This window comes from Symphalangus syndactylus, chromosome 1 (assembly GCF_028878055.3).
Source record: "Symphalangus syndactylus isolate Jambi chromosome 1, NHGRI_mSymSyn1-v2.1_pri, whole genome shotgun sequence".
Lineage (NCBI taxonomy): Eukaryota > Metazoa > Chordata > Mammalia > Primates > Hylobatidae > Symphalangus > Symphalangus syndactylus.
Genome location: NC_072423.2, coordinates 82731390 through 82755454, shown reverse-complemented (window position 1 = coordinate 82755454; position 24065 = coordinate 82731390). Strand labels below are relative to the sequence as shown.

General features: G+C 34.6%; 1 long non-coding RNA gene across 1 annotated transcript in view; it reads left to right on the top strand.

Annotated features, from left to right (window-relative positions):
• Positions 1-24065, top strand: part of LOC134732026 (uncharacterized) — a 104531-nt gene that overhangs the window by 28884 nt on the left and 51582 nt on the right. The window contains exon 2 of the long non-coding RNA XR_010114870.1: positions 2327-2448. This is a non-coding gene — a long non-coding RNA (uncharacterized lncRNA). The remainder of the gene's footprint in view (positions 1-2326; positions 2449-24065) is intronic.

Genomic DNA, 24065 nt, shown 5'->3' with positions numbered 1-24065 from the left:
ATTAGCCAGGGATGGTGGTGCGTGCCTGTAGTCCGAGCTACTTGAGAGGCCGAGGCAAAAGTATCGCTTGAGCCTAGGACTTGGAGTCTGCAGTGAGCTATGATCACACCACTGACTCCAGCCAGAGCAACAGAGGGAGACAACACGTGGACACAGGAAGGGGAACATCACACTCTGGGGAATGTTGTGGGGTGGGGGGAGGGGGCAGGGACAGCATTAGGAGATATACCTAATGTTAAATGACGAGTTGATGGGTGCAGCACACCAACATGGCACATGGATACATATGTAACAAACCTGCACGTTGTGCACATGTACCCCAAAACTCAAAGTATAATAATAAATAATAAATCACAAAACACTTGTAATTCCAAATCCAGATATATAAACCACAGGAATACTTATATAAACACACGTTATACACAGATATAGTATATGTATGATAAAATATACTTGTATGTTCAACTTGGGAAAGGTTGATGATTTTAGAAACAAACTAATAATTCTATTGCCTTGTGCTCTAATGATTTTCAATTTGAAGATGTATTTGGGATCAAATACATGAGGCTCCATATACAAGACATCTTTCTTTCCCCTCTTCTCAGCACCATTTTTTGGCTGATTATTGGACTACAACTGGGAGATCTAGAACTAAATTCCTGCTTAGTGTTTACTTGTTCAGAGCATAGGCTTTGAAATCGTCCTGTTTTGCCTCAGTCTCCACAGTGGTACCTACTAACCTCATGACTAGGGGATCGTGTAGCATTTCTCTAGGCCTTGTTTTCTTAGCTGTGAAGTGGTAAATTTTGGAAGTGCTTTGTTCATAGGATTTCTGTGAAAACCGAATTGGGTAAAGAATGTAAGGCATTTAGCACAGTCAAATAACCTGAATTACAGTAACTTTTCCAGGAGTGTTTATTAGTACTTAAACTGTCATTGTCATCAAAATTCTGTTTTTACATATGCACTTAGAAATGTCATTGTAACCTTCTCAACTCATTTGGTCATTTAAAATGGAGAGGTTGAGTTAGGTGTTTCTTAAATTTCTCTTTAGCTCTGATACTATGAGTCTGACGTTAAGTAATGCAAAGTTGGTAATTAAATCTTCCCCTTTCGTGATGTAGGAGAAAGGCATAAAAAACTTCTGGGTGACTGGATTCCCTTGCAAGTTTATTAGAATTGTAATTACGTAGCATTTTGAATAAAGCGTTCATTCTGGAAATCATTAAGTTTACTTTTCTTAACTCCGTATTTTGTCAACTGTGGAAAAATTGGGATTTAGGAGTAACCTCTGATTTAAAATTCCACCTACTAACCATTTAAATTGTAGTCTTGTAATTTCCTAACTTTGGTCTTGAAGGTGTTTCTCATTCTTATGCGTTATTATACTGTATTATATATTTATGCAACATAAAATTTATAGTTTTAACTATTGCACATGTTTACATATGAAAGGTGTAATTTTGAACTTATCATTATTAAATTTGCTAGTTTTGCTTCACTATTCATTTTGGACACTTATCCATATTAGTACATGCAACTCAAGTTTATTCTTTTGAGCTACTGTATATCATTCAAATGTATGAATAAATAACCTTGCTTTGGTGGACATTTAAGTATTTTCATGTATCAGTATGAAAAGCAGTTTCAAAATGAACATTCAAATATACATTGTCATATATGCGTATAATATTTGTATATATGAAAGTTCCTGTGGGTCATATATCTGAAATCAAAATTACAAGTGTTTTGTACCTTCTAGAATTAATTTTACTCTCAATTTTAAGTAAACAAGATTAGTTTTTGCACATGATGCATCTCTTTATTCAGTTAAAATTACAGACATAATTAGAATACCACTTAAAACTTGAGAATATTTTCAAGGGTATTTATGCAAAACTTACATAAATGTGTTGAAAAGTCCTTTTGTATATATGTAGGGATTACATGGTATGTTAAATTCATCAATTTGCCTAAATATCAAGTTATACTTAAGTAGTGTCCATACACCATGCTTTTGCTTGACTGAACTTCAATATGTATATCGGGAGTACTTTCTAACATTCATAGGTTAAGTGGCCTGTTTTGGAAAATGATATTAAAAATGGAATTCAGATGAATGCTTACAGATTAAAGATGAATGAGCTTTCATATTAAGCATCAATATGACAACCCTAGAGGGAAACACGATTTTCAAATGTACCTCCATGTAGGCAGGATAATTCAGAAATGCACAGTGCATATTAGATATGGGATTTGAGTCATAGTGCATTTCTCTAATAATGTAATTTATTGTACTTTCACATCCACCCCACTGAATATGCAGAGTTTATGATGCAATGGCCAGAAGACATGAGCGTGTCACTAGAAGGATGTGGACGTGGGCTCCGGGGCTGTTGATGGTGACGGTGGTCTTTTGGGGTCATCAGGGGAATGGACAAGGCCAAGGTAAGTGCAAGGATTTTCCAATTCTTTGCGAGTTGGATGCGGATTTCGCTCTGTGATGAAATTATTTTGAGTCTTTGGTTTGATGTTTAAGCAATTTGTTACAATCTTCCGTCAGGTTTTTGTTACAGGGTATTGTAATATCTCTGCAACAGTTAAATTGAAATAGAATTAGGTGTGAGTAAATGCATCAAAATTGAAGCCATCTTTCTGAAATTGGCTTTTCTCTGTTGTAATTGGTGATATGTATATATATGTGAGGTATTATGAGACCATATATATGCGTGTGTCTCTGTTGTAGTTGGTGATATGTATATATATGTGAGGTATTACGAGGCCATATATATGCGAGTGTGTGGGTTTTGGGTGGGTGGGTGTGCCTGTGAGTTTGTGTATGTGGTATTTTACAGGAACACGTAGCATATAAAGTTGTTGTGATTTTGAAGAAAAGTTTTTGGATGTTTGTCTATTTAGGGTTTTTATGGTTTTGGATGTTTGTCTCTTTAGGGTTTTTATGTTTTACATTTTAAAATTTCAAGAACCTATTCTTAAAGGATGTGATGTTCTTTAGAAATTAAATGAAAAATGTGACGTTTCTCGTTCTTCTGCCAAGTGTATTTAGGGGAAATTAATGATAGAGTGGAGCTGCAAGGTTGTGGCATCCTGAAATGTCTGTTGGAGAGTAGAAAAGGGCCATAGATTTTGTAATAAGGCTTTCAATACTGATTTCATCAATAGCTGTATGGAGTGGTTTGTGCCAAATCTAGCATCTGTGAATGTATTTTGTGATAAGTATTGTATTATTTTTGGAGGTGTGTTGCCTGCTCAGATACAAATTGCAATTCTGTATTTTATGTGATAAAACATCCTGACACCCCTGAAATTTTCTTTTCCTTTCGGGGCAAGTATATTCGGCATTGATTTTCTGCATTTTCAAGGCTTGAAATGAAATCTGTGAGCAGGAAGTTTACAGAGTTATTTCAAGGGATAGGTGTATTTCTCCAGATAAAATTGAAAGTGTACAGTGTTATTTTATAATTGTGATGAAGTTGAGCTTTGCTAGTTTGGAGTATCTAATAAAGTTTAACACTTTTTAAAAGATCCTTCAAAAAGAGCAGTTTTCTTGCCATATGCAATATCGTTCAATGAAGTTTTGAAATGAAATAGATATTTTTCAAAACCACAAATGCATCTGTGCCTTTGTATATGAACAGTTGTATATACATGTAAGCAGATAATACATTTTGTTAATTAAGATCAGCTTTGATTTTAATTTTTCTTTCCTGTCATTCAGAATTTGTATTTGCATCTAATAGAATTCTCATTTTTCTTTTTTGTGATAAAACTAATGTAAAATATATTCAATACACATAGTAGTTTTTTTCACCAAAGGTCTAAAACAAGAATATGTAGACAGTAGCTACGTTGGATTTCTGTGGCTATAAGAGTTGTCTATTTCTCTGGTAATGTGTAGAATTTCTAAAATGTAGCATGACAACTGTTTCTCTGTAATAGTGATCCAACATGACATGTAGTATTACACAGGGTTGCTAAAACCTTCCTCTGACCATCATTTCCAGTAATTGTGGCTTGTTTTAGATGAGGAATAGGTTATTAGATATTTAAAATATTTGAGAAAAATAGGTATCTTCTCTCTTATTTACCCAAACCCTTTTATTTACTCAATATTGATGGCTCAAGTATTCTATCTTTCACTAGGGACCATCATTTATTAAAAAATGGCCTGAAATCAATTCCAAGTCTAGCTGTAGTGAAGCTTCTAGAGGGAAATGCAAGTTAAGTAATTTGTTTTCTTTCTAAAAGGATAAATTAAAATAGACAATGATTCAAAGAACAAAACAACTTAATAGAAAACATAATGGAATGCTTTGATATTATGATTCAGGGAATTTTGCTTCCTTAGTGGTAGCTAGATTGAGTGAAGGAGATTGCTTAGGTATAATGAGCAAATCTTATAATTGCAAGTATAACACAAGCTGCATATCATCATCTAGCTCAATAAGCCTCATTAAATATTAAATATTACCTTTTAACTTCTATGCAATTAAGCAGAATTTAAAAATAAAAGTTTTAAAAATTAAAGTTTATATTACTAAGTATCTTTTAAAATACAAACCTCACAGCTCCTTATTGTCAAGAAAAGAACACATGAAAATTTATAAATAAGGTTTTCTCTCTATTAAGTTTACAGTCTTGCATTAAATATTGGTTATTGGGACCCACCATGTCCAAGATTATGATTAAGTATCAATGAAGTATGACTCTTGCAGCAAATATGCATGCAAATGTTATAAGATTATTTTCACATTATTTCACATAATTTCTTAAGCATAATAGGATAAGTAAATTGTAGTTTCTACACAAGCTGTTCATATTTATGAATAGACCACGTTCTAAATGTTTCAGTCATTGGGGAATCCCAATGTCATATTTATGAATGGACCACGTTCTAAATGTTTCAGTCATTGGGGAATCCCAGTTTCACATTTATGAATGGACCACGTTCTAAATGTTTCAGTCATTGGGGAATCCCAGTGTCACATTTATGAATGGACCACGTTCTAAATGTTTCAGTCATTGGGGAATCCCAGTGTCACATTTATGAATGGACCACGTTCTAAATGTTTCAGTCATTGGGGAATCCCAGTGTCGTATAGATGAATGGACCACGTTCTAAGTGTTTCAGTCATTGGGGAATCCCACTGTCGTATTGATGAATGGACCATGTTCTAAATGTTTCAGTCATTGGGGAATCCCAGTGTCGTATTGATGAGTGGACCATGTTCTAAATGTTTCAGTCATTGGGGAATCCCAGTGTCGTATTGATGAGTGGACCATGTTCTAAATGTTTCAGTCATTGGGGAATCCCAGTGTCGTATTGATGAGTGGACCATGTTCTAAATGTTTCAGTCATTGGGGAATCCCAGTGTCGTATTGATGAGTGGACCATGTTCTAAATGTTTCAGTCATTGGGGAATCCCAGTGTCGTATTGATGAGTGGACCATGTTCTAAATGTTTCAGTGACCATGTTGTAAATGTTTCAGTCATTGGGGAATCCCAGTGTCGTATTGATGAATGGACCATGTTCTAAATGTTTCAGTCATTGGGGAATCCTCCTAGAGAAACCGTGTGAGAAATTGTAGCTAAGCTCAAAAACGGAAGACAAAAATCGATTTAACGAGGAATGTAGATTAATGTCATAGTATTATCGCGACTGTGTGCAAACACTACTTATAAACAATGATATAAGAAATGCAGTCTGAAATCTGAATTCTAAATAGGAATGTAGGGCCATTATCCCTCTGGGACCCTTAGGGTCAAAATAAGAGAAAAGGGATGAATGGTGGGTTGGAAGTAAGTCAGTGATCCTTGTCAAATTTTTGTATCTGTCAAGAAAAGCATCTGCTTGAGGACATCCATTTTCCTACTTCTGAGTTACAGAATAATAGGTACTTATCCTGAATGTGACATTCCCTAACGTGGACTCTGTCTTTGCTGCTTAGGTGGTGTGTGCATGAGAAAGTGCTTAACATCTGAAAACAGAGACAATCCTTAGAGAAAGATATATATGAATTTTAAAAGGAAATATACCTATGATGGAAATAAAACAAATAGCATAAATATCTAGCTGTATTTTGTCTTTTTGGTAACTATTACAATATATACATTTTCAAACAACTAAGTTTAGCACTGACTTTGGGAGAATCTAGATAAAACTGAACTGACATATAATAAGCATTGGTGTAATTAATACCACAGCGGGCAGAAGCATGGGGGTATTTCCTGAGGAAGAGGGACTATAGAGAGGCAAAAGAAAACCCAGCTCATTCTGGGTAGTGCCAGGAGCAGTTATTATATTCAGAACTGAGAACTTATTTCTAACTCACCAACCCATAGTTCTGGCTGAAGTGCAGTGGTGCAATCATAGCTCATTCACAGCCCCAAACTCCTGGGTTCATATGGTCCTCTCATCTCAGCCTTCTGGTAGCTATGACCACAGGTGTGCACTACTTTGTCCAGCCAGTTTATTTTATATTTTATTTTCATTTCATTTGTAAAGACTGGGTCTTGCTATGTTGCCGAGGCAGGTAACAAACTCCTATCCTCAAGCAGTCCTCTAACCTAGGCCTCCCAAAGTACTGAGATTACAGGCATGAGCCATTGCACCTGGCTCAAAAATATTTCTGTCCTAATGGCTTTAACAAAGAAGTGCCCTTTTGGGGATATATACAATGGTGTGCTGTTCGGGAGTGACATAAAAATAATTATAAGAAGAATGGCATGAATATGTCAGTATGCTTTCAAAAGCAAGTTAGCCCAAGTTTTTAAACAAGCATAATTTTAGAGTTTTTGTAACTAAGTTAGGGTTTAAGTGTAGCAAAAATTTTAAACATTATCATGAATACACAGAAAATTTTAATCAATTTGTTATCCATGATGAATTTACATGCTTAAATTCCTAATTTCAATTTGCTACTAGATATGAGAAAGTTTGAGATTTTGAAGAAGCAAGTGATGCTTACAAATGTAGCAAACTTAAATTTTGAGGACAATTTAATTTAACTTCCATTTTTATGACCAGATTTTGGGTCAGCTGTTAAGCATTTAAAAAATAAAATCTGATAATATCTGGCAATTCCAATTTTCAGTTTTATTGATCTTCACCATGAAATAATATATAAGGTAAGGGGCAAAATTTTGGAAAAGCAGATCACTTTGTTGTCCTATTTAGCAGGTTCTCAAATTATGCCATCTTGGAATCATTACAAGTAATTATACGAAGACAATATCTTGTGTTTGTATTTCGTTGTTACACATCCAATTGTTCTCTAGAGATATCAGAGAAAACCAACTCAAGAAGGGAAGGTTAGATAAACAGCCCTCTCTCTCTCTCTCTGTCTTTGCCTCCATTTGGTTCCTTATATTCATTTCCCAGTGCATTTCAAAGTTACTTTTATTGTTCCCTTCATTTACTCTTTCATTCCAGAAGTTTAAGTGATTGCACAATTCTTTTGACAGCTGAAGGTAGTATCCGACTTTGAATGAAAGGTTTACAGCTACGGCTTTTCAATTAGAAAATCTCAGATCATGTGATCTATGAGTTTTAATATCTTAGGATCGCGACCAGTAAGGAATAATCACTTTGAAAAACCTTGATGCTACCTAGAGTTTGTGTTTTGTGAGGTTGCTTGGTAAATTATTTTCATTTGATAATTGAATATTGCTTCAAGAGAGGTGAGCTCAGACATTTGGCAATGAATATTGAATGTGTATTCCAAGAGACATGACCTTAAAATATCATCAAGCTAAGTAGTAGTGAAATTGAACTCTGCTGTATAATAGAAGTCAGTGTTTCTTACATCTTTGTGATATATAAATATTTTTACATTGTGGTAGATAATAATTTGTATGGGAACATTTAATTGAATTTAATTTATCCTATGGCAGAATTATGTTGCATAGGTCATTTTAGTTTTTGATTTAAGCATCTTAAAATTATAAATGCAAATATTCAATACATAAAACCCACATGAATACACACTCCCAAACATTTGAAATCCTAACAGTCATTTCCAACAGCTTTTTCCTACAAAAGAAGTCAGCTCTTCTTAGAGATGACATGCATTCCCATAGCTTGAGAGGTGCACACTATAAGGTAAACAGAGAAAGGATTACAGCAGTTTAAGTATACCAGCGGATTTACTTTATAGACAATAGACTTTTGAATTACTTGTCTTCAAAATTTGGTTTCTTGAGAAAATTATCTGTGTAGATTAATCATGCATTTCAGATACTTTCCAGACATCTGAATGTTGTTTTCTTAAAAGTAGCCAGCACGCGTTTTTATGCAGTCTGCATGGGAGATAGTAAGAGATGTGTATGCTGTATATCTACTAGTAGAGATTGGTTTTTGAGTGCTTCCTTAAAAAATTATTTTTTCTGAAGAAAGGGATTTCTTTTTTATAATTTAGATTAGATGATTTTAAATGTTTTTAGGTTTTAACCTCTCTGATCATCAGGGTCATTGCCATGGAAAAAATGCAAGTTATAGCATATTTCATTTTTATAAGGAAAGAAGTTGATAATTTAGACTTTTTTCTTTTACTAAATTGAATTACATCACTAAATATTTGGATGGCATTAATTCACAATAGTAACAAAAAAATCTTACTATTCAACCTAATAAAGTATGATTTCCTTCACATATAATTTAATTTGTTCTTTAAAACATCTCCTAATGAAGGTTTTCTCATCCTCTGAAGCTGAATTTATTTAGGAAAAAATATTTTAAACACCATCCCAAGTGATATAACTATTTTTATTGAGCTTTGATGTTCTATTTGAACATATTTGAAGACTGTACAAGCACTCAATTTAGAATTAAGATTTTATTTGGAGATTTGGGTTGTATTTGAAATCTGTTGTGGAATTAAACATGAAGAATACGTCAATTTACTAGATGTCATTGTCTATGACACATTTTAGTCTTATCTTTCTGCCTATATGTAAAGAGGAATAGAAATAATTGGTATGAACAGGAAAAAAGAAGTAAAGTGGTAGGATCAGATGTGAGAAATATATAGCTAAGATACTCTTTTTGTTTGTTTTTTGTTTTTGTGAGACAGAGTCTTGGTCTGTTGCCCAGGCTGGAGTGCAGTGACACAATCTTGGCTCACTGCGGCCTCCACCTCCTGGGCTCAATGGTTCTCTTGCCTCAGCCTCCCGCATAGCTGGGATTACAGGTACGCATCACCACACCCGGCTAATTTTTGGATTTTTAGTAGAGACTAGGTTTGATCATGTTGGCTAGGCTAGTCTCAAACTCCTGACTTCAGGTGATCCACCCACTTCAGCCTCCCAAAGTGCTGGGATTTCAAGTGTGAGCCACCAGGGCCAGCCTAAGCTAAGATATTCTAGAAGCTAATAATAGTAAAATATAATGTAAATTGTTTAAAATTAATCTGTATATGAAATTTTTTCTAGGACTTTCCTGCCAGAAAAGTAGGAATAGAATGGCAAAAGGAACGAGGTTCCTTCTAAAAGCAGGCGCACATCCTATTTCACTTTATCCTGTGATCAGTCTCATAACCATCTCCTGGTGTGAAGTGCTAAAACTGTGCTTTAAGAATAACTTAAGTCCTTTATGTACAAACTAAAGTATGAGAGCCTGAACCTTGGAAACGAAGAGATTCCAAAAAGCCTTATGTGTGAGACTGGGTGCCACAGATCTTGGCAGAAATTACTGCTTATTCTTAATTCTTATTGTTCCTTTCTAACACTTCAATATATAATGCCAATATCTACATCAGCCTAAAGACAAGCTGTAGGATCACTTGTGTTACTTATTACATTTCTTTTAAAAAACTCATGAATTACACATGAATTTCAAAGTTGCCAACTGAGATTCTAAGGACTTAAAAAAAAAAAACCTGGCACCTTTCCATTATAAAGGCTGTACGCAGTCTTCATAGTGTTTCTCTTTAAGGGACGTGCCTCATCCATCAGCAACTTTTCTTCCTTAAATCATCATATCTTGCCTAAAAATGTTTTCTCAAAAGTTAGGAAGCACTAAGATTTGCAGATTGTTATATCACATCTTAATCTACGGATCAACTTTAGCATTATCAAAGCATGAACTGTTCTGGGTTTTCATAGTTAATTATGTTTGTGATAATAACTGGGATGCAATTGTTTTTCTTCTGATGATTTTGGACTTGCTTTTCTTATGGTAAGTTCTGATGCTTGTTTGTAAGATCTTCCTCTCTTTTCTCCATCTGGTTATCTTCTTACCTTGTGTCCTTTAACTCAGATGTCACCCACACGTGTGTCTTTCTGGATTGCTTCTTATTTAACTGTTGCTTCTCATAGTTTACATACCTCCTCCTATACCACACTATCGATATTTCTCAAACTGCACTATATGCTGGGTTGTGTCTTTATTTATTTATAAGCCCCTTGATAATTTGGACGATATATTTGTATATTCAAAAAATACTTATGAAGTGTTTACTTTGGGTCAGGAATTATTGAGTGAAGGAAATTGACCAAAACTCTGCCATCATGAAGCTCGCATTCTAACTTAGGGAGACAGATAACAGACAATGAGCCACATAAATATGCAAAGTATCGTAAGTTAGATTGTGAAAAGTAATCCTGGATGGGGATCAGATAATTTTCAAAGGGTAATTTTTAACTGGGTAGTCAAGAAAGGCAGCAGAGAGAAGATGGCAATTGGAAGAACAAGATGGTGAGAACTGCTGAGTCTGGAGCAAAAACACAATTTGGAGTAGTAGAAGATTCCAGAAGTAACAGAATAGAGGTGAAGAAGTGGGAATTGTGTGGAGTCTTACTTCCTGTTGTAATGACCTTGGCTGTGCTTTGAAGTGAGGTGGAAAGTTGGTAGGGATCTTAGTTTTCTTTTTAATAATTCATTATGAATTTTGAACGGTCCCTATTACAGACTCAATAATTTTGCTTTATTACTGTTGCAATTGACTACAAAATAGTGTATTGAAGAAATGTTAAATTCTAATTTAAACTGATTGAAATAGACTTTTATCTTTTTATATTTCTCATCACTGAATATCTCATTTTTAATTAATTTGAAAGCATTCTAGGATAGTGAGCCAATGCAATTTAGCATAATGCATAACTTATTATTCATCAGATTTAGGTATTTAACTGAAGATGCTAATTAGGAAAGTAACTTGTTCTGTTGGATGATTTTGATAAAGCTACTTTCAAATGATTATCACATCCATTGTTGTGATATTAAGTTGTGTTTCTGGAAGCCAAATTTAGGCAGTGGTAATGAGTTAATATCTCTAAGAGGATACCTTTTATCTGTACAGTCAAGGATACTTGAAAGTGGAAAAACATACTGGCTTCAAGTCTTGGGAACTAGGACTTACCGGAAATGTGTTTGTTTGTTTTGTTTCCTGGTGGAATTGTCTTCTCGGAAAGATGGTGTTTCCTTTTCAATAGGAAAAAATTGATCCTATGCTGCTTTACTTTAACGCTTTGCTTTTGTCAAAATAGTGTTTTCTTAGGAAAATTAACCTATCATAATATAATGAAAAGAGAAATGCTGAAGACACAAAATGATGTCCATGTTAATATTGAGTAGGAAGCATCAAGGGACATGAGAAGAGGGAAGCGAAGAGAGGGAGAAGAGAAATATATAGTGTAACAAAAATTAGTAAAAAGGATTAGCATATACATGTAGTCAATAAGTCAATAAATGGCTGTTTATAGAAAGCCTACCAGGCACTAGGGGATATAGCAGTGAAGAAGGCAAAGACACAATTGGCTATACTGTAGTGAGGAGGGAAAGAGGACGAAGACATACAAATACCTAAACAAAGAAATGGTGTGAAGGGCTATAAGGTACACTACTAAGAAGAAGATTACATGTGATAACATGGCTGAGTAAAACTGGCAAGTAGGAAGGCACTGATCTGGCTATAGGTATTTCAGGGCATTTTTCTCTCTGAGGAGGTGATATTTCATTTGAGAGTTGAGTGAAGACAAATAGGAAGGTACTTTGAAGATCTGGGGTGCTCTGAGCAGAAAGAAGGGCACATATAAAGATTCTGTAATTTAAAAAGAGAGCTTGATTGTTTCTTACAAAGAAAAGAAGGCCGGTTTGGCTGGAATGTCCATGAACGAAGAGCATGGAGAGAGATTACATGAGTGTTCTCAGGACCAAATCTAGATCTTATATCAAAGTGTGAATATAAATTAACTACATTGAAAAGTGTATGATAGATGTGTGATACGATGAGGTTAGCTCTTAGGAGGGTGTACTATTGTGGAAGGGTACAGTAGTGAAGGAAGGGGGTTCATTTAGCTGACTATTGCACCTGTCCAGTTGAAGGATGATGGTAGTTGGGATTATGAGTCTAGCAATAAAGTTGGAGAAAATCAGTTGAGATTTGAAGTTGATTTGAAGATGATTGAATTTACTGAGCAAGAATTATATCAAGGTATTTGGATTTAGGGACATGGGGGATTATAGTCACTTTTAGTGATATGGCAAAGTCTTGATGACATGAGGCAGTTTGCAAGTGACAGAGGTGTGGGTAGGTGCGTATGTGTGATTGATTTTGCATTTTTTAATCTTAAATTTAGACGCTAGTTAGAATCCAAGTGGAGACATCAAGTAGGCACTGACAAGTTGACTTGGCTAGAGATGTGAGTTAGATCATCGTAGCCTATAGATCATGCCTAAAGTCATGAATCTAGGTGAGGGGTTGGCAAACTATTATAGCCCATGAGCCAGATCTGGTCTGCCGCCTGTTTTTGTATGGCTCATGAGTTATAAGTACGTGTGGCATTTATAAGTCTAAAATGTAAAATACAGGGAAATTTTTCAGCAGGGAAAGTTCCATAAATTTGCCTCTTGGCAACAAAAAGCCTGCAATATTTACTATCTGGCTCTTTGTCAAAAATGTTGCTGACTCCTGATCTGGATGAAACCCTGTGAGGAGAGAGTGTTGATAGAAGAGACAGAAGCATCATAGTGGAAATTAAAATTATGTCAACTGAAGTGTGTAGGGTAGAGAATTTAAGCCTGAGTATAACAGTAAGAGATTAAAATAACAGTAAATTCATTATCAGCGTGATCAATGAAACCTTTGGGGGCAAAGAGGAACTATCTTCATCAGACCTTTCACTCACTCATACAAAGATCTTAGGCAGGAAATATTACTTGTTTGAAGATCTGAGATAAGGCTAATGTAGTTTGGACAAAGAAAGCCAATGGGAGGATGACATTACGTCTGGCCAAGGATTTAGGGAAGAGCCAAATACTTCAGGCCTTTTAAAGTGATCTTTAGATAAATAGGAGGTCATCAAGGCATTCCCAAGTTGGAAGATCAAATCACATCTGATGGGAAAAAATCTGTCTGTATGTGCATCTAGGATGTGAGTAAGCCAACATGGATGTGAAGTTAAAATTGTCCATTGCAAATAATAAAATGAAGGCCCCAGGTAGCCTTGGCAAGGGCAGATTTGGTACAAAATCCTTATTGGAATGGGCTTAAGCAGTAACGGGAATACAGATCTAGCTGTTGTGTTTAGTGGAATTTTATGTCTTTTTGTTGTGTATGATATATACATGGTCAAAATAAGGAACTTCTACATTTTCGGTTTTTGTTTTATTTTAATTGAGATTTGAATTAAAAATAAGAAAGTTTTATTTTCAAAATTGGAGACTGTGTTTAAAAAGTATAGAGTAGGGCTAGAAGAAAACAAACTCTCCTGATGAGGAGAGTGCTAATCATGACTCTAATAATAATAAAATACTTTTCTGATAATTTTTTGTGTGTTTCATTATTTATATATGTATGGGAAGTTGTACCCTAGCCACATGCCAATTCACCTGGTGAACTTGCTCTTCAACGTGGCACAAATATTTCCTTCTATCTTTAGCCTTCCGGGGTTTCTCACATGGACTATTGGCTCTTCCTACTTGAACCTGCTGGTAGTACCCTGTAGGAGACATGCTACTCCATGACAACAGGCACCACGCTGTAGGGGAATTACCACACCTGTCAATCACTATCTCTAGAATGTGGCCTTTCATGAGCCCTGAGATTTCATACTGTTTCTCTGAGCTGTAACAATATTTATATTGAAAAAATAAACATGTTCTTCTATCTTTAATATTTTATATCATAATTTGAATATCCCACTTTCATTATACTACTTAGCTGCTAAGTTATGTTATAAAAACAAGTTTTAATTATCTGCAAACACCTTCAAATCTAATCCTTACCGGTGAAGACTGATGTCTGGTTAACATCTGTTAGGACATTTATTTCCATACAGTATTTATAGCGCCTTTTTGTTATTGATTGGTATGATAAATGTGTAACTCTTACACAAAGATAAAATTTTTAGATTTTTGTATTTAAAATACTGGTTATCGAAAGAAAAACCCAGATGTTATTTGTTTATGTTTCTGCTTGAGGTACTGAATCTATTTCAAGTCATATTTCTCAGTATTGATATACTTAATTTTGCTGAAATAATAACACACTATATTTAGCTACTTTTTTTTCTCAGTATGTGTCCTTGTCGCTCACCATTTTCGCCTCATCTCACTTCTCATCTTTATTTCTTTTTCTTTGGTCTTCTTTTACTTTAGGGATTCTTTCAATTTAGAAGTGTTCTTGTTTTCTGATAATTACTATTCTTCTTGGATGTACACAGATATACTTTTCCGTTTCATTTGTGAATTTATCTCAGAGGCATTTTGTGTGTGCCTTTTACTCATAGCTTCTCAGAAGTCCCTTTCGAGGTTACCGATTTAACATGTCATGTACTATAAGGTTTGCATGGCATGGTGGCAGCTGACTTTTGCCTTTACATGGATTGAAATGTTCACTCAACATGGATTGGTAGAAGTTTTTTTTTTCTTAAACATTACATTGCCTTGTAAACAAACAAAAGCCAACCCAAGACTCAAAACAGACATTAGTATTGGTGCCCCTGGAAATAGCTGCCTTCTCACTAAAGTACATTTTGTCATCCAACTTTATGTGTTGTTGAACACACATGGTGCTGTATGAGCACTCACTCACTATTCTAGAAAACATTGCTGTGACCAGTTACCAGAAAAATCAATTCAGATTGCTCTTCACATGCCACAGATGACCCTTCTGAAAGCTATTTGAATTCATTATAAATTATAGTTATATTAGTATGACTTTAATTCATTTGTAATCTGAACTTTATGTGCAATGCATTTTTTCTCATGTTTAATCATTTTTGAATGCTAAATCATATGCAAAAAAATGGCTTGTCCTTGAGAAAGAATTTAAGGCTGAAAGTACATTAAGTGCCATCTGGGTATCTGTGTCAATGGTTTTGTCACTACGTGTGTGTGTGTGTGTGTGTGTGCATATCACCTACTTTATCACATTTATTTGATAAAATTGATATTCAATCTCTAAATCATTGTGTCTCCAACTTGTGTTATCCCACAAATACACATTTTTGTCCTAAAATTGGTGGTACCCTTTGTAAAACTAGAAGCTCTCATTTGTGCAAAAGAAGGAAAAATAAAACAAACAAATTCAATAAAAAAATTAAAGGTCAGATTTCTTTTATAGCTGCTGAGTTCCTTTCTTTCCTTTCCATCATCCTCACATTCCCAAATCTCAACAAAGTTCAGAAATTAAAACACACATCATGAGATCATATGTTCACCTTGTTCAGGAACTGAAGGATTACATATATAAGACTATACCTTAATAAGTAGAAGGAGAAATATGAAGATATAAATAGAATATGAAAATTTATTATAATGCAGTTCTATTCTAAAGTGTTTCCAGGCAGGCTAAGAGTATGTTGCCAGGAAATTTTAAGAGACCCACTCCATTATATAGAAGAGGATGTGTGTAGATCTCTTAATTCTGAAATGTTTAGAACTGAGTACAACAGGTCTTCGAATAACGACGTTTCATTCAATGTCATTTCATTATAATGTTGATGAGAAAAAACAAATTGATTCCAATTGGGGTTCACTGTCTGTGTAGAGCTTATGTATTCTCCCCATGTCTGCATGGATATTCTCTGGATGCTCCAGTTTCCTCTCACTTCCCAAGGCTGTGCATGTGAGGTTGATTGACGTGTCTGTGTGGTCCCAGTCTGAGTAACTGTGGGTATGTGTGAGTGCACCTGCAATGCGACGGCGTCCTGTCCACGGCTGGTTCCCACATTGCGTCCTGAGCTGACGGGATAGGCTGCGGTCAACTGCAACCCTAAACTGAAATAAGTAGGTAAATAATGATTTTACTAGCTTTTATTAATCTTAAATGTATGAATAGCTGAAATTTATTTCAGCATTTAATATTAGAAGTGTTTTGATCTTTATTTAGAAGCTTGTTGATGTTTTAGTTACCAAAAGCCATAGAAGCTTAACTCTTTTGATGTCAACCTATGGTAAAATCGGTTTCGCTTACTGTATTTTTGTACCAATTAACCATCCCCAATTTATCCCCCGGTATGCGTGTATCAAAACATCACGTGACCATAAATCTATATACCTATGACCAGTTTTCAAGCACCTGTCGATGATGTTAAGTGAAGACTTATTGTAGTACTTTTTTGGCATAACAAAGATGTGTGTGTTTTGTTCAAGATCGGAAAACTTCTTTCTGTAAAGAACTAGACAGTAAATATTATAGGCTTTGCTGGCCATATGTAGTCTCTGTCTCTCCTTCATCTACTCATTCTTCTTCTCCCCTTCCTTCTCCTTCTTTAAATACTTCAAAAATGCCAAAACAATTTTTAGCTCTCAGCCATATGAAGCAAGCCATTGATTAAATTTGGCTTGTAGGCCCATAATGTGTGAATTCCTTTACATCATCAGAATGCCGCATATATATGAAATGTATTCTATGAGAAATTAATGGTGCTCCCAGCAGAGAGAAATTAGCCTAAGTTAAGTTTCGGCTTTGGAATTCAGGGGAATGCCATGCACAAAAATGCTCTGCTTTTAAAACTAGTTACTAACAGTCCATTTCTGATATCGGAAATATATGAAAACTACTAGTTGAACGGACATTATTCACTACTTTAGTGCTGCTACTCATGTGTGGTGGAAAAAGAATCCAGAAAGTTTTCCTTTCCGTTTGAACATTCATGCAATAAAAATTTCCAAATCTTTTTTTGAACACATTTTTATCTGATAGCTCTCTTGTGTACTTTATAAGTACCTTTTGCTGCTTATTCTCAGTAACTGTATCGAAACAATCTGTTTTCCTTTATCAATCAAAATAAAATAAGAAATTTAGCTTAATACTAATATTAGGCTGAAGTGAAAGATATATGAAAAAGAGAGAAAAGCAGGATAAACTGACCTTTTGATAACTGCAGAGGACAGCAGATCAAAGACTGGACTTTAACGTCATACATTTTCAGAATCTATCACAGTAGGTCCACTGGGTCCAGAAATACGTTTTAATCCTAGATTGAAATGACTCACAATGCTGTCATGACATTGAGTTTGATGGAAAAAGTGAAGATAATGTTTTTCTCAATTTTTTTTTAAAATCAATGATTGATTTAACTATAAAATGGACTGATTCTGAAGAACTCATTCTGACACTGGAGGTGAAAATGCTTATACTCTAATCATTAAAATCAATTTCTCTAGATATCTGACTTTATTCTGCTTTATAACATGAAGAATGAAATTATATTTATTAATGAAGTGTAATCTAGCAAAGTGGCATAAGCATAATTATCAGTCACTTACTAAAATCGTGTGTTTTTTTCCATTGCATGAAAACCCTGCCTTGTTTTAATTTGTATCGACTTTTTAAAAGCAATTTTAGGTTTGTAGAAAGAAGTGAATAAGCATTCACACGTCATCCTCAGCCTCTACCCCAATTTCCTCGATTTTTAACATCTTGCAATAGTGTGGTACATTTGTTATAGTTGATGAGTCAATATTGGTACATTATTTTTGACTAAAGTATGTAGTTTATATTAGAGTTTACTCCTTGTCCTATGAATTCTATAGGTTTTGTCAAATGTGTAATGACAAATAATCCTCACTACACTGTCACACAGAATAATGGATTCACTCTCCTAAAATTCTTCCTTGCTCCATCCGTTCATTGCTTCCTCTACTAATTTATGTAGAAGATAAATTAGTAGATTGAGATGATGGTTATAGGAGTTTAAAGCACAGATAGAAAACTAGATTGTCCTACCTACCCAGACTGTGCTTCTCACTCTCACTGTGCCCTTTCTTAACCTTTGGAAATGCTTTTATTCATATATAAAATAGGCTATAACTTCATATAGTTGTATTACAAAAAGTTAATGCACAGAAAAAGACTTGTGCTAGGTATATGGTTTCTTCTCAGTTAAATGGAAGCCATTGCGTGTGTTTGTCAATAGAATTCCTCACACTTTATCTCACATATCTTTACGTCATTGTTGGCACATGACATGTTTAGACTGCACAAATCTCCTCCAAATCCCTAATAGCCACTGATCTCTTTACTGTCTCCATAGTTTTGCTTTCTCCAGAAGGTCATGTAGTTGAATTATACAGTATGTAGACTTTTCAGACTGGCTTCTTTCACTTGGCAATATGCATTTAAAGGTTCCTGTGTGTCTTCTGTAGCTTGACAGAATAATATTCCATTGCCTGGATATACCACAGTTTATTTTTCCATTCACTTCCTGAAGGACATTTCGATTTTAGTGATCATGAATAAGGCTCCTGTAACATTCATGGGAAGAAGGTTTTAGTGTGCATGTAAGTTTTCAAATCCTTTAAGTAAATACCAGGGAATGTAATTGCTGGGTTGTGTGGTAGGAGTATGTTTAGTTTTATAAGAAACTGCCAAACTGACTCCCAAAGTAGCTTTACTATTCTGCATTCTCACCAGCAATGAATAAAAGTTCCTGTTTCTCCTCACATTTGCCAGCTTTTGGTATTATCAGACTTTTGGATATTGGTCATTTTAATAGTCATGTAATAATATCTCACGGTTGCTGTGACTTGCAGTTCCCTAATGCTACATGACTAGTCACTTCAATATCCCTATTTGACAGCTGTATTTAGATCTTTGGCCTATTTTTTAAATGAGTTGTTTTCTCTCTTATTTTCGAGTTCTTTGTATACTTTAAATACCACTAATTTATCTGATATGTTTTGAATATGTTTTGAAAAGATTTTCTCCCAACCTGTGGCTTTTGTTTTCATTCTAAGCACAGTTGGAATAACAAAGGTCTTTAATTTTAATGATGCTCAATTTCTCAATTTTTTCTTTGTCTAACCCAATAAATCAGAAAGCTTTTTATCATTTCACATGACTTAATATTCAGGCAAGGTCTATATAGGCCCCTTTCAAACAGTCATAAAGTTTAGAAGCTCTCACCTCACAAAAAATAGCAACAACAACATAGAAACAAAAATGACAGCTTTTGATGTTGTCTCAGTAATTTCTCAATTCAAGAACAGATTACTGAGCTTTATAAGCAATACGTATAGATATCAATTTCACAATAAAATGCCTTATGATATTTATCAAATCACCTTAGTTTTGGTCACTTATTACTATTAGACTAAAATGTAATTTGTCAGACATGAGAAATCTTTTTGTAGTATTTTTTAGAAAACCAAGTATTTATTTTAGCTTTTTCAGTTCTTCCCTTGTTGTTTCTCCAGTATAGTCATTCCAATTGTCTCTATAGATATATTAATACCAGGTACATAATAAACACAATTATCTCCCACGTGTACCCCAACCCCCTTCCCTGTTCATGCAGTCAACATAAAGGAAGCAGGTCATGTACCCTGTGATGTGCTGGGTTGTAAGGAAAGGTACACAATTAATGTACCATGTCTGAGTTTTCTTCTTCTCTGTATTTGTTCCATTTAATGCATGTATGCTTTTTATTCCTCAGGCCTCTCCAGTCCTAACACACTCAGGGATACTTGATACAGCTATAAGGCTGTGTCTTTATCAGGTACCTTTGGGTTACCCCCGGCCAGGGGTAGGAAATAGAGGAAGTGAATGTCTGTATCCTCATTATGTATCACACAGAGCAGAAACATAAAGAAGCCTGTGCCATGAATGGGTCTCTTCTTTCTCCAAAAACCACTTACCCCTTCAACTCCCACTGCTTAAAGGAAAATCTTGTATTAGTCTCCCCATTTTCTCCTCAAACTTGCTTTAGCAAAGCAGTTCCTAAACCTCTGATAATGTATGTCCCCACCCCTAACTCAACACACAGTCTTATGTCACATCACAGAAAAGAAGTTCAAAACAAAACAAAACAAAGCCACAGTCTTACAAGAAAAATAGGTAGGTTTTACAAAATTTGTGTACTGTATCTCTGCTTTGAATTTTGTCATTCGCCAAGGATAGTGAAACTCCTGGAAAACTATAAAACAGGAACTTACTTAATATGTTTTACCCAAGATTTTTCAAACATTTTTGGAAGGATACTTATTAACATCTTGCAGAGGCAATGTTACGTGAAAAACTTAGCATAAGACCAATCAGGTATTCTATGCAATAATGCAGATATATGAAAAAATCATATAATGAAATAAATGACTTTTCAAAAGGTATTGATCCTAGATCCATATTCTTTTTTTGGTTCAGGTGAAGCAATTAGAATGTGAAAAAAAGAAGCATAGAACAACTGTCTAAAGAGAGGGACGAATGCTCCTGGGGGGAAAGTGATTAGAAGATAAATTAGCAGATTGACCTCTTTGCTGTCTATGTAGGTTTTTTTTTGTTTGTTTTGTTTTGTTTTTTTGCTAGTACCAATAGAAACAAATTCATTTTATGGTTTGTGTCACTGGAAATATATAACTTAGTGGTAGCTATATAGCAAACTTTCAATATGTAATAAGAGATTAGATGTAGATTTAATATCATTATTTAATTTATTTGCTTGAATACCAGTGAGGAATTTCCACTTAAGCTCTCGTTTTCAAGATGAGTGTTTAATTGAATTCCAGAATTCATTTTGAAATAGAACTTTGTGTAGAATATGAATTTCTTTGCAAGAAAAATCATTTGTACACTTGGGTTTGAGAGCAGTTTAATGTCAATATAACTTCTTTCCAGGCTTTCATTTCCTACTTTTTGATATGGGAATAATCTCATGGCGTGATTGTGAAAGTCTTAAAAGATAATATTTGGGGGGAGGGGAAGGGATAGCATTAGGAGACATACCTAATGTTAAATGATGAGTTAATGGGTGCAGCACACCTACATGGCACATGTATACATATGTAACAAACCTCCACGTTGTGCACATGTACCCTAAAACTTAAAGTATAATAAAAAAAGATAATGTTTGCAAAGTTACTCTGTGCACTCAAAGCGTGTTCTATGAACTTCATTGCCGTTCACATTTTGGGTTTATGAGGCTTCCATTTGCTGGCAATTGAAATGTGACTCTGAGTTAGATGCCGTGGTGTGGGAGATGATGTTTATAGGAGTTTAAAGCACAGATAGACAACTTGATTGTCCTGCCCACCCAGACTGTGCTTCTCACTCTCACCGTGCCCTTTCTTAACCTTTGGAAACACTTGTATTTACATATAAAATAGGCTATAAGTTCATATAGTTGTATTATGAAAAGTTAATGCACAGAAAAAGACTTTTGCTAGGTATACGGTTTCTTCTCAATTAAATGGAAGCTATTGCCTGTATTTGTCAATAGAATTCATCATACCTTATCTCACATATTCAGTGCTTTACATCATTTTTGGCACCTGGTATGTTTAGACTGCAGAAGGGTTAATTATGCCAAATTTATCTATCTACAGTAAATATAGCCCAAGGTACCTTGTTTAGCTGAGCCAAAGTTTGCATTTATTAAAAATGTAAATTTTATCTTGAAATGATGCCTGATCTCACAGAACTATGGGTTCCAATCTATAAATCACTGTGATCAGTAGTAAAACTATGTACTCTGTGTCTGTCCTACTAGCTATATTGCCGGGATCTGGAGCATGACTTTTGGGTCTTTCTGTAATGCCTTATCTCTCATCAAAATTCACAAGACCTGCTCTCTGGATTGTGAGACTTTTGCATTACAAAGGAAAAGGTGCTGTCCTAATGGCATTCCAAAGCCATTTGAAATGAGTTGCTGTCGTTTCCAGGGAGTCATTTTTATGTTCATTATCATTACTTTACCATTACCTTTTAATCTGGAAATGTTAAAATCCATTGCCATGCTCCTTGGAATATAAAGATCATATAGGGTCATTGAGATGAGTCTGAAAGTATCAGTCACTGGAGACGTTCTAGTGGGATAATGTTGTTAATATTGCTGGTATTCTATTCTTCACGTTTCCTCCAGTAAAATGTAAAGTGACAAAAATATAAGTGTCATACAGGCAAAGATTCTTTTATTTGTTCAACGAACACTGCCTTCACATAGTAGTCAGTTAATATTCACTACTAGAATGCATGTTGAATGGCAGCTCTTTTATTTGCCATTAGCGTTGGCCCACTTTATAGCAGTTGGACAAAAAAATTGGACAAAGTGTGTTGATATTTTATGAAAAAATAGATATCTTTCTTTCTTTCATTGTTGCGTTTTCTGTGGGCAAGTTGATAGACACTGTAGTCCTGATATTATTTTAGGGCATACAGTTGAAGTTACTAGATACTTTAGAGTTTATTTAATTATAATATGAAGTTTTGAGTTTCTGTTTCATTATTAAATAATTTATTTTATGATAGTGTTGCTTAACTTAGTGTGCAAGGCCTACAAATAAACCTAATAAATCTCTTACAAACTACCTTAAAATAAATCTAACATTTTTTACTGAAATATTTTTAAACATGTTGAAGTTGGAATGCCAGGTAATTGTATACACACACACAGACACATACACACACATTAGGTTTTCATTTGGTTTCTTTGTTCCTATTATTGAAATTCCTATGCTAATAACCATATCAATTAATGAAACTCATTTTGAGAAAAAAGGCCTAAAATATTACTCATTTTTAAAATGATTTTCTCTTAATTTATAATGTCATACTTTAATAAAATATGGTAGGGCAATTTTGTATAAATATTTATGCTAAGTTTTCTACATCAGTTACTGCATATAGTCTAGTTTTTAATAGAAGGGTTTTCTTTTTCTTCAGTATCCACTTTAAAGTCAATGACATTTAGTGTTTTTTACTTTACAATTCTAAGTTACTTATGCTTAAAAAGTCATCTGACATTTAAGTTACTGTCCAACTTGATTGCTATCTCTCTGTATCTCATCGATGTGTTCTTGAAAGTAGTTAGATTTTGAAAGACATTACTAAGAGGGCTTCCATTCATCTTTGGAGAGTAACTTGGGGTAAATGGTTGTCTTTCGTCTTTGTCCTCCCCTCTACCCACAACTCCCCATCCCAGATCATTAGCTGAACTTGTGTGCTGAGGTTAATGTTCTGTTTCACCTTTCTTGTCAAATTGCTAGAGACAACTCTCTTCAGTTATGTACTGTACACACAGAATCTCATCTTTTTAATCTCTCTCTTTTAAACAAATGTGTTCACCCTCAGATTTGTTGTCATTTAGAACAGGACTTCCTATTAGAAATATAATAATTTTCCTTCATGTGGAATCTTCAATACAAAAAAAACCAGAAAAACACATATCAATGGTTTGCATGTGTCATGCTGATAGTTGGGGGACAGCTGATATTAGAAAAATTGACACTATATTTCTCAACACAAACCTTGTTTCATATTAGAATTTGGTGTTGAACCAATTTTGTACCTCATTGCTATAAACCTTATGTATCTAATGAGTTGTTAATATGTGATTAACTGCCTTGGCCAAACTCAAAATCTTATTCACACATACAATACACACAGAGAACTTATTTTTATTTGTTCAGTCACTCCTTTAGTCGTTCGTTTATTTCACAAACATTCATTGACACTTACGTGGCAGCACTCTTATAAGAATAGAATATACCCTGTTAAATCAGACATGATACTTGCTTTTGTGGAGCTTATGCTTTAATGGAGAAACAGAAAGTCAAGCAAAAACTCAAACTATATAACTTTAAATTGGATATGTGCTAATGAAGGAA